The 12,034-nt window shown below is 32.7% G+C and overlaps 2 protein-coding genes across 4 annotated transcripts in view; one reads left to right on the forward strand and one right to left on the reverse strand.

Moving 5' to 3' along the window:
• The window catches only part of LOC129806475 (GTPase-activating protein skywalker), a 341,214-nt gene that overhangs the window by 135,510 nt on the left and 193,670 nt on the right, over nucleotides 1-12,034 (forward strand). The gene's annotated exons all lie outside the window — the stretch shown is intronic.
• Nucleotides 1-12,034, reverse strand: part of LOC129806466 (RB1-inducible coiled-coil protein 1) — a 139,163-nt gene that overhangs the window by 124,300 nt on the left and 2,829 nt on the right. The window lies entirely within an intron of this gene.

Below are 12,034 nucleotides of genomic sequence, written 5' to 3' on the forward strand. Positions count from 1 at the left end.
TCAAAATATTCGAACATAAACAAATTGAGCTTTCGAAGAGGGAGATTTTAAGCGACAAAATATAGGCAAAAATGCACCGATCTCAAGCTCAGTGGGGGACTTTTGTGTCAAAATGGCGGTTTCGAAATAAAATCCCCCCGTTTAGATGCTCCCTTAAATGAGGATATTTAAATTCGAAATCACGTTTTTCGATATCGAAAGCTCCTTCTCTGTCTCCCTAGTTCACTTGAAACTTTGTGTTTCAAATATTTTCAAAAATTTCTGAAGAGTTGAAACAATTCTATTGCCGAGTTGAATTACTCGTCGAATATTGATGTAATTATTACTCTTCGCTGTAAAATTTCATTTCGGCTGAAGTATATGCTTAAGTGTTTTCGTTTTGAGAATATACTTCAGTCAAGAAGATTTTCGTGTGACAGAGTTTATAACATCAATTAGAAAGGGACAGATAACCCTAACCGGCTTATGTAGGTGAGATTCTTAACGTGAGCTATAACTCGGAATGCACGCAAATTCGATTTAGAGCTGAAGTTGGGGTACGCCATTCAGTTATTTTGAATCAAATTCGTGAAATTATACAAATTTTGTATTTAAACCAAAATGACAAGGATTTGGATGGACTGACAAAAAAGTGATATACAGTGGTGGCCAAAATAATAGGATCACCCCTGCAAAAACCATTATTTTTCTTTTGTATTTTTTTTAAATTCCAATTTGTTCAAATAATTTTGATGTAAAAATGTTCAAATAATTACCTTACGTCGAATACATATTGTTTTGGCGGTTTTGGCCGCAAGAGGTCTCTATTTTTCACAGAATGTGTCAAAAGTGAAATTCTGTTTTAACAACGTAATAGGACCATTTTCATTTAAATAAATGAATGTGATTTAAATAAGTGAATGTGAATCGGTTCAAAAGATCCTCCAAAATTGTTTCGATAGTATCGATTTTCGGATAAAAATTAGTTATCGGCTATAAACTGGTTAATTACCGGTTCAAAACCGATTGGAACCGGTTGTTTAATAGAAAATTCCAAGACCTTTGCAACGAGCCCAAACATGACCCCATTCGCTTGATAAATGCGCTCTTAACCTTTGACCTTGAAAACCCGATATTAGGAATGATCCAACGGTATTTTCGTCTCAGGACGAAATGTCCGCCAGGGTAATCTCAAAAACATATCAAAAATGAAAAAAAATCGCAAGACGCGTTTTCGAGCAATCCCAAAAAAACATGGTTTTGGAGGAGAAGTTTGATCAAATTGCACAATCACGTTTTCGAGAAAAATAAATTTGAATTTGTACACTATTGCAGCGCCACCTGTGGCGAAGTTTTGAACTAAAAGTTTTGTCATGTGAAAGTACTCGTCGAGACGGACTAATCATAAAAATGCAAGTCAGAATGATAATTAAAACCGAAGACTGGAGATACAGGCCGGTCAATTTTCGAACTTTGACCCATTTAGCTCGCGTCAGAGGTTTTAGAGCGACTTAAGTTTTTTTTTATTTGCTAGGTATAATGTGTGGCTAAAACATACTAAAATATAATCAGCCTGATACACAATGCCGTTTTGAGTTACAGTGCCCGCTCTCTAATCCGCATCGCCGTAATCCGGACGAGTTATCAACGGTTACCTTTAAAATCATTTTGAGGTTATGTATGCATATGTGTTCAGCAATGAGAATGAATTATCCTGTGAAGTTTTTGTTCAATAAATGAAGTATAATAGCATAGAATTCTCTAATTTTGTCTTTTTAAACTTCTTTAAAACTTTTATTCTAATTCTCGGAAAAAAACCTTGTATTATATTTTCAAGACGTTGAACAAATTCAAAAAATCCATCCGGATTACGAAGCGGACATCTGTCAAATTGTCTCCCAATCATCCGGAATACGAAGCGGGCACTGTATTTAACTTAGAAAATTTAAAAATCCCCTTTTTAATCATAGCGCTCCTAGCGGTGGTTTTACGAAAGTTGAAGCAACTCCTGCGAATATTACATCTAAATAGAAGTAAAATCAACCAAATATACTCTTTTAGATAACTTTCCAGCAATTAACAATCACTTTCTACAATAAACAATTTCTTTGGCTAAAAACTTTTGATAATTGCTGTAAAGTTATCTAAAAGTGTGTAAACTCAGTTATCTATGTACCCAGAAAAGACATTGCCCTTGTCCCTAATCGAAACTAAGTCCCAGAAAAAGCCTAACATTTTCGACCACTGAAAAAGGTGCGTAGAGTACCGAAAGCTCTGGGAAGAAAAAAACCTCCCCCCATCCGAACGATCACCGGATTTGTTATTTGAGTTAATATCAACGTCGGTCCCCTACATTCTAAGCAAGGTAACTTTTCCATTAGAAGGAGTATTTCTCTTCATCTTACCACTTCAAAAATCTAATTGGAATTCAAATTTGGAATTTATATATGAAGCTCTCTCAAGACCGAAGGATCAGCCTCCACGATTTTACAGACACTAGCTCACTTTAGAATGAAAAAAAAACTAATTTTCTCTCTTTTTCTTTACAATAAAAAAGGATAGTGATAAATTTTAAAAATTATTCCATGAATAGTTAACTTAAGGCTAGAGTTGTGCCTCTGTAATATCAAATGATCGATAGCTTTCCCTTCAAAAATTAGAAGATCGAAAAAGAGAATCTTAGCGACCAGGCCCAATGTCTTATTTACAAAATGATCGTTTTTTCCTCTCTCAAGTTCTTTCATCACTTTTAACAAGACTCTTGCGAAATACCCAGAAAATTTTGTCTTAACTTGTGATGAGTGTGATGGTGCTATGATTACATCGTCTAGCACTATTACATATGGTTATATATTAGGTAAATAAGACATTTTAAAACCGATGAATTACTGGTACTGGCCTTGAATTTATTTTTTGGTGTGTAAGAAAAAAAAAGCATTCTGGTCGAATATTCACAGAATGTTTTATGTCACGCAGGTAAATAAGTAGCCTCTTTGTGAATTTAATGTACCATTTTGTAACTAACAAAATTATCTTATTACATACTTATGAAAGGCTCTTTCAAAGTATCAATCTTCAAATTTATGTTCACAAATTTGAAAATTTGATTAATCATTCAGGCAAGAATGAGAAAAAAAAGCAAAAAGGATTTTTTTATTTACCCGGAGAAATACATATTCCTTGTACATAATTATTTATTCATTGGATAGGCCACTTCAAAAATACACACTCTATATATGCCACAGTCAAGAAGAGTGTTCTAACGTCAGAATAAAACGAGTCAAACTATCAATTTGCGAACAATTTAGTGGTCATAGAACCTTTCACATGAGATGCTCAATGACAAGCGTTCATCGACTTTTCCTTCATTACAAAAAAAAAGCCACAATTCATGTGCAAACACATAAAAAACAAACTTGTATATAGCAAAGCTTTCAATATCATTATTGGTAATAATTAATTCACAGCAGATATTAAGATTACGAGCAAACGCACTAATTTTATGGAAGTTTGTAATTCTAGTTATTGATCTATATATTCTTGTTTGTAATACGTATCTTTGAAATCAATAACATATTTGTACAACGTTAAATTTGGAGTATTCGGCTTTTCAAGCTGTTTTTTCTGTTATTGGTAGGGTTACACTTGTGTAAATTTTAAATCCTAATACGGGTTTTAGGCTGGAAAATTTAGGCCAGTTCCCAAAGGTTACGAAGCTGACTCGATATTCTACCAAGCATCTTGTGATAAGAAACTAATGTCGGCTTCAGACTGGAGCTTTTTAGCCCAGTTCCCGAAGGTATCAAAAATCTAAATAGCAAACAATTTTATTGATTTTTTCGAAAAATAATGGATTATTTGCCCTTAATATCCAATCATAAACAACAATGCCCAAAAAATCACACCTGATAAGCAATTAGAGGTGTTAAGCCAAATGGCTAAGCCTTAGGTCTGAAGCCCGTATAAGGCAATTAAGACTGAACCTGAATTAGCTGAACCTGAAGGTACAATAAAACTCAATCTTATATTGATCTTTGAGAATATTTAGCCGTAAAATCTTACAGTAAAGATTTATTCCAAATGATAAATGACCAGCGATCCTTTGAATAAATTTTAAAAATTTTACTAGCTGAATATTCTCGAAAATCAGCCTGGGTCTATTTGGGCCCTTAGGTCTAAAGAAGAGGTGTGCAAGAACCGTTTGAAACCGAACAAATGTCAAAATGAAACTTGTACGTCAATGGTCGAATGGTCAATTCAATGGTTATTTTAACGTTTATTCGTTTTCAAACGGTTCTTGCACATCCCTGGGTAGGAATTCTCTAACTCTGTGAACGCTTCACTAGTGAAAGGTTCACGGGCTTCTCTTCACGACTGCTAGAAAAGTTATTCTGTAACTTTGCGTGAAGCAGAGAGGGGAAGTGTGTTGAAAATTTTATTAAATTTAAGATTTTCATCAATGTTTGAACTAAATAACAATGGAAAACACTAGAATTGAGTATTATAAATGATGTAGTGTTGTTTTTCAAGCTGAGTATGGAAAAAAATTTCACTGGCTTCATCGAGTGATAACATCATCTTCACCGAAAAGTTGACAAGTGAAAGACATAACCTCAAAGTGATCCTTTCACGTGAATATATCGCAAGTTACAGAATCTCTTTTGCGATCACTTTAGTGAAGCGTTCACCAATTTTGACAGGTGATCACTTCACAGGGTTACAGAATTCCCCCCCTGATCTGAATCCTTTCTAAAGATGGGAAGTACCCGTCAAATCATTATTCTACCTGCCGATTTTACTCTGAGGTTTTTTGAATTTTAACGGTATATTCCAGTGTATTCAGAGAAAATCTGTAGATTTTCGGCAGAATTTCTGCCGAGAAAATCGGCATAGTGTCCATTACTTCACAAAAATATTGTTGATTTATGTAGAAACTGTAGGAGTTATAAAGAAAATGGTATGCTCTGCTTAACAAGCATTACCGAGTACACATTTTAGATAAGTAAAAGGTTGCGATCAAAAATACTAATTTCTTAAAAATCGCCAATTTAATGATACAAAAACACGAAATTTAGGTCGATACTCTGCTTAAAGTTTTCACTTCACTTTTCTCTACTTGTAACACGGCGTCGCAGAATTCTTTATTTTATATAAACACCGTGATATCACAAAAAATAACTCTATTGAATTTTGCAAACTTCAGTGAAAAATTTTTCCATCTCTTCTGACACATCTTGTCTGGAAAGTCTGGAATGTAGAAAAAATCTACAGAAAATCGGCAGAATATCTACAGAAATTCGTCAGAGATTCGTCAGAAAATCTGCCGAAATATTCTGACGAATTTTGTCCCAAGCCCAAATAAAATTCGTAAGAATATCTACAGAATTATCTGCAGATATTCTGTAGAGGTGTAGATTTTCTCTACAGAAATCTTAAAGATATCTGCAGATATTATTTGACGGGTAGCTTTTTATACCTCTCAATTGTCAGATTTCAGCATCAAAATTAAGGGTCTCATGATCCGTTTTGATATTAAACATGACTTAGAGTTTGACATTTGTATTTCCGAACCAGATAATGTGAAATAGTCACAGCAAAATCAGTATACTCTTCTTCTTATTTTATTTATCACAAGAAATTCAATTTAGATCAATTTATATTTGAGTAACAAAAAGTAGCTATATGTCTGCAAAACGTTTAGAAAATAAAAGGATGTGAATTTAGATTTTATCAAAATTTCCTGATTTAAAAGGTGCAGTACACCTTCGAGATTAAGAAAATTTAATGACATTAAAATTCAAACGTTTTGTATAAATGTCTATCCTATTCTTTAGTAGTCTTCTTCTTCTTTTGAATGTTATAACAAATCAAATTTAGTTTAATCCAATTTTGAGTGGAAAATTCGGGATAGACATGCAACACATTTGAGAATAACAAGGATGAGAATTTTGATTTCATGAAGTTTTCCTTCAAAAATTCAGAATTAAATTTAGAATTACAAATAATAATTAAATTTATATAAATACTTAGTTATTCAGATAGATAGGTAAAAAGATAGATAGACATTCATCGACAAATGTTTTAAAAGCCCAACATTCTATGAACCCGAGAACTATTTGGTTATGGCGTCTACCGCCGTCTTAAACAATCTTCAGACCAGAATTTTAGCCCAGTTCCCTAAGGTCTCAAAATCTTAAATAACAACCAATTTATTTGGTTTCACATAATCAAACAGATTATTTGTTATTAATACACCAACACTTAGACGGCGGTGGTTGCAAATCTACAAATCTCCCATTACAACTGAGCTGTATTGTGTTCGCAAAGCGTTCTGATGAATAAAATTATCTATCTATCTATCTAAAAAAAATAATAATAATAATCCAATCCTCAGTCAAATTTTCCGAGAAAAAAAACTTGAATAAAAAAAATTGAGAAAATATGCCATAAGGCTGCGCCCTAGTTACAGTAGGGCCTCGCTATAGTCCATATTTGGTTCCAGATTTGACACTTGGGTCGCCGGGTCACACTATAGTCCATGTCATTTTTTTTTTAAATATCAGCGACTTTTAGTATTGAAATTGCTCGACGGCTTCCACTTTCTTTGCGATTGTGGTACTTGTCCTCGCTCTCTTCATTATGGATCACAATTATCACAAATACTCAAGAAAGTTTGCCAAAAATATTAAAACAATTATGACAACATTGCATGCGTCGCGTACTAAAAAACATAACCTAACTTAAAATCAGTGTTTTGAAATCAACGGTCGATAAATTGTGGACTATAGAGCGATGGCCTATAGCGGGGTTCTACTGTAGTTAGTTTTGACAAGAAACCTCTGGATATTGACAAGGAAAGAAACCTTTTTCCGTAAAATAAAGTCCGATAGAGGCTAATGACGAGGGTTTAGTTATCTAAACACATATAAGATCAAGACTTTTTCTTTTATGCGATCTCCATACTATATCTTGAACTCCATTGTATAAAACTTTAAAACGTAGTGTACAGACGACATGTATCGCTTCTTGGATCAGGAGATGTCATAACTTACTTGTTATCTAAACCAGCAGTTATCGTATAAACCGTAAATTCCTGAGTCAAGTGACAATTCATAACGAAAGTTTTCGATATTGCTCTTTAGGTGTGTGAACAAATTTCATTGGTTCGAAGAATCATCAATTAATTAAAAGCCTTTCACTTAATATGGAATAAATTGGTTTAGTAGAACCAGACCTTTGATCATTTAAGAGGTTACCGGTATCAATAAGACTGAAAACCCGTATTTTCTCAAAACAAAAATCAGAAAATAAAATATATATATTTATATTTAATTCAAGCTCTTGGCAAGTAAAATAAGATTTAGACTAATTCTTTGAAATTTTCATTTAAAAATTTTAAAAATTCAGCCTTTAAGACAAACTTTGGAAAACAAACTTAAACCTTTCGGTGGATAAGATTTTAAGAGTAGGTTCATCTGAAATCAAAATTAAAAAAAAAAACAAATATAGCCTGTAGTTAAATTAGTATGGTGTCTACATACTGAAAGCAATTTTCATCAAAAATTGCCTTTTATTAAAAATTCTGACGTTTTTGCCTACAAGGATAGGGGAAATTTTCTTTAAAAAGGCATTTTTTAAAGAAAGTTCTCATAGTGTGTAAAGGAGAAAGGTTTCGACACACCTTTTAGATCAGAAAAATTTTTGAAAATCAAAACTAAGATCCCTTTCTCTATCACAGGTCTTCCATATGTCTATCTCATTCTTTCGCACTCCAAATTTGATTGAACTAAATTGAATTTTTTGCGACGTTTAAACGAAGAAGAAGAGTGCGAGAGAATGAGATAGACATACGCAAAACGTGTAAGAGATTCAAATTTCGACTTCATGAAATTTTCCTGATCTAAAAGGTGTGCCGGAGCCATGAATGGATTTTATGTTGATTTGATCAGAATTTATTTTAGAAGACGAAACTTGATGTAAAAAAAATAGATCATAAGATTTTTTTGTATATAAAATTCTCCCAAAAATTCAAATGTCATTTTTTTACAAAATTCTTTATTCAAGGACTAGTTTATTTCATCAGATAACATGAATTCTTTTTTGGATTTCAGATGAACTTATTTCGAGAAATCTTGTCCACCTAAAAGTACGCTTTCTCAAAGTTTTCCAAAGATTAGGTCCCAGAGTTAAAAGTTTAAAAGTTTTAAGATAAAAATTCAGAAAATATAATTAAAATATTGTCCTTTTTTTGTATATGGTAAAGTGGTACAAGTTGGACAGTCAATGGTACAATTTGGACAATGTTACAATTTGGACAGGGCTTTTTTTCTTGATAAATTTAGTACTTCATTTTTATTTGTATATTTTTAATGCTTTAGTTTTATAATTTGATTTCTTGTGTTTAAAAACAAATTTTGTACTATATTTATCAAGAAAAAAGCCATGTCCAACTTGTACCGGCGAATTGTCCAACTTGTAACACTATGTCCAACTTATATCACTTTAGCTTGAATTAAATAAAATTATTTTGATATTGAAAAAAAAATAGAGAAAACATACTGTTTTTTTTAGTCTTTTTGATCTACATAACCCCTTAAGAAACCAAAAGGGATAAAAATGATTTTACCTAAATTACGGATAGAGAATTTTTTGCCAAGCCATTTTTTGAAAGTGATTGAACCCTATTAATACGATTGGATTTAAATAAAAATAAATATTCTATTTATTTCAGATTTTTTTTTGTTTTCTAAACATTATATTTACCGTATTTACAATAAAAAGAGCTTATGATCAGAACAAGAAACACATAAACATCTATATAGTGTAATATACAAAAAATGACCAATAGCATAAACAACAACTACACCGCCATTGTACATAAAGCTGCATACTTTATGTGTAAATAATGTATTGCAGCAATCGCAAAAAGTATCCTAAAAAATAAAAACCCTTCGAAGCAAAATACCTGAACACACTATACAACAAATTTATTTTTTTACTTCTTTTTCTGTTATTTCAGAACCAAAAAAAAAACTTTAAATAAGGATTTGAGAAACGTCCAAAGTATAATCTTTACTTTGTGTCATCTATCTATTTCCAAGAAAAAGTTTTCTGGTGATAACAATGTGTTTCTCCTATTTGCCCAAAGAAGCATTAGACATGCACGTTTTGCTAGAAAGTGCATACATCATAAAAATGTTTGAGACTGAAACGAAATTGCTTTTCACATTCGGAAACTTTTTAGCATATAGGAAACTTATTTCGAAGCAATAAATAGATCATTTGAATTAGATTCCCATATTGTTTTTTGTGACTTTTGACCTAAAATTGATTATCGAAAGCAGAGTTAAAATATTCCATCAAAATGGAAAATGCAAAGAAAATTCCAAAGGAAAAGGAAAAATCGAAATTTTTAATCTAAACGTCCACTAAATTGAATCAATAATTTTAGCATTTAATTAATTTACAAGAGTCTCAAAATACAACAAATAATATATGCGTTTATGATAATTTAAAAAAAAAGCAATTGTCCAAGGTGAAACATATTTCCCAACAATTCACACGCTTCAAAAGTCACATTGTACTTGAAAATTCGCAACAACAATGGACTGTCTTTGTTGATAAGAAAATTAGTTTGGTGGAATATGAAAGAATACCGCGATAGAGAATCCTTTAAAAATTTTTTTGTGAATGAAAGAAAATTCGAAAAGACACACCTTTTTTGGCACATTGAATAATGCGATCAAGTAAGTTTTCTTCGACTCGATGATACGAAAAAGTGACTCTATTTTCATGTCTGTGAATCTTTTAAACAAACACGACTTATATGCTTAGAAACCTCGATAAATTGACTATTTACTTCTATTTCTTTCCTACATATAGAGCCTATTGATACACCTTCTTCAGAGCAAAATTTAACACCCGGAAGACACTTTTTTTGGCTCAAACTCGCTTACATAAGTCAAGGGAGACTGTGCACTGTAATTAATCATTTTTTTTACGTTTAGTCAGCTGAATATGGGTATGCTGAAGATATACAGAATTATCTGTATTATGAATTTATATTTAAAAATATAAAACAAGTGAAAGGATTTTCCTATAGTTTTGTCGTGGAGGCTGGAAGGAAGGTTAAGACGGCGATAGTCGTAAAATGAAAAGCACATCCCCCATTAGGATAGTAGCCATTTAGAAGAGGTCTTATCCATTTTCTTATCATTAACAAGTAGATCTTGAAAAATTCGAAGATCTATTTGAAAAGCCAAAAAAGAGTCATTGTTACTTCTTGATACTTTCGCAAGGTGACTGGAAGCACATCCTGTAGGGGAATTCTGTAATTTTCGTGGCATTGTCACACGTGAGTTCGAAACCTGACAATGCCAATCGAGCTTTTTTTGTCATATCATATGAGTTCGAAAATGCAATTCACTGATTTTTAATGAAATGGCTTTTAATTGCCAGAAATCTCAAATATGTGACTTCTGACAATGTCACGTGAGCTGAAATGGCAATGTCACGGCTACAGAATCGCATTTTCGAAAAAGCTCTCTTGAGATTCAAGCTCAATTTGTCATATCGCATTGCCAGAGCGTTACAAAATTCTCCTCCTGATCGAATTTCGAAATTCTCAAGTGTCAAAATGTATTGTTCTTCAATTTTTTGTGTTGTGTTTCTGTCCCATTATTTAATCACTCCATAATCACTGAGTAACTCTTTTGCGAGCTTTTTAGTGCTGTATTTCATAAATTTTCCCTACCTTGTTCGAAAATTTAGTATGAAAATTCGAAATTAAATTTGAATCAATTTTATCCAAGACACTATTAGAGAATCAAACTCTTCTTGTGTTTGCACCCATAGAGATTTTTTTAATAAACAAACAGTTTGACGTCTATCAAAAATTGCAACTCATAATGCTATGAATTAAGTGCTACTTTACCAATAAACCTTGGGGAAGAAAATAAAGTAAAGCACGTCATTTGGTTAAAGAGACCTACAACGAAGATGTACCATTGAGAATCGCTCGAGGAAACACGTTAAACGCTTCAGAAATAATGATTTTGATGTACAAGACCAAAAGACCAAAAATAATTGATGGCAGCAATCTGTAAGCGTTTTCGAAGGGCATTAAACGTGATTCGATTGGATATTTTGAAGCGTTTACATGCCATTGAATTAAATAAAATGACAGAAAATATGCGCCGTATGGATTGACTAAAAAATTTAAAAAATCACTTCTGAAATGTTGCCTTTGCGGTTTGAAAGAAAGGGCTTTCACCGTCGAATTGACGCAAGCGATGTGAAATGGGAATTGGTTGACGTGTCATATACCCAAAAACCAAGTGATGAAACAGCAAATTCGATAGCGCAGACAAATCGCTTCGGAAAGGCGACAATGCTCAGTATTTAGTGGGATCAACGGGGAATCATGCCTTAACCCTTTATAGTGTCTACACACTAGAAGCTATTTTCGTCAAAGAATGCCTTTTTTAAAAAAAAATCTGACGTTTCTGCCTACAAGGATAGGAGAAATTTTCTTTAAAATGCATTTTTTAAAGAAATTTCTCCTAGTGTGTAGAGGCCAAAGGACGAGACCCTTTTTACGGACCGAAAATTAATAATAAAAATTTAACCGATAAACAAAATTTGTGAAACGCCTTACCATCTAAACTTGGAAAGTCCAACAGAGTCCCACAGAGTATCGTATCCCTGAGGCCTGGCCTCTTTTAATAATCACATAGTCCGGTTAATGACGCATGGCATACTTAATCTGTACTTTGTCAATTTAATAAAAAAAAAGGGAAAACTGGATGAAAAATCCCCCAGAAAAGCTATGCAAACCATTGTGAGGAGGCGTCGGATTCGAAGCCGATCTAGGACAAATTTGGTGAATCGAATTCAGGATTTTGCCTTGAAGTCCTTTGGAATTTATTTTATTTGTATCTCTAATCGCGATATAGATAGATAAATTATTCATCAACAATGCTTTCGAAGTACAGTTTCGTTTCACTGAGATCCCGTGCAATTTTTAGCGTCCACCGCCGTCTTAGCGTTGGTGACC

This window comes from Phlebotomus papatasi, chromosome 3 (assembly GCF_024763615.1).
Source record: "Phlebotomus papatasi isolate M1 chromosome 3, Ppap_2.1, whole genome shotgun sequence".
Lineage (NCBI taxonomy): Eukaryota > Metazoa > Arthropoda > Insecta > Diptera > Psychodidae > Phlebotomus > Phlebotomus papatasi.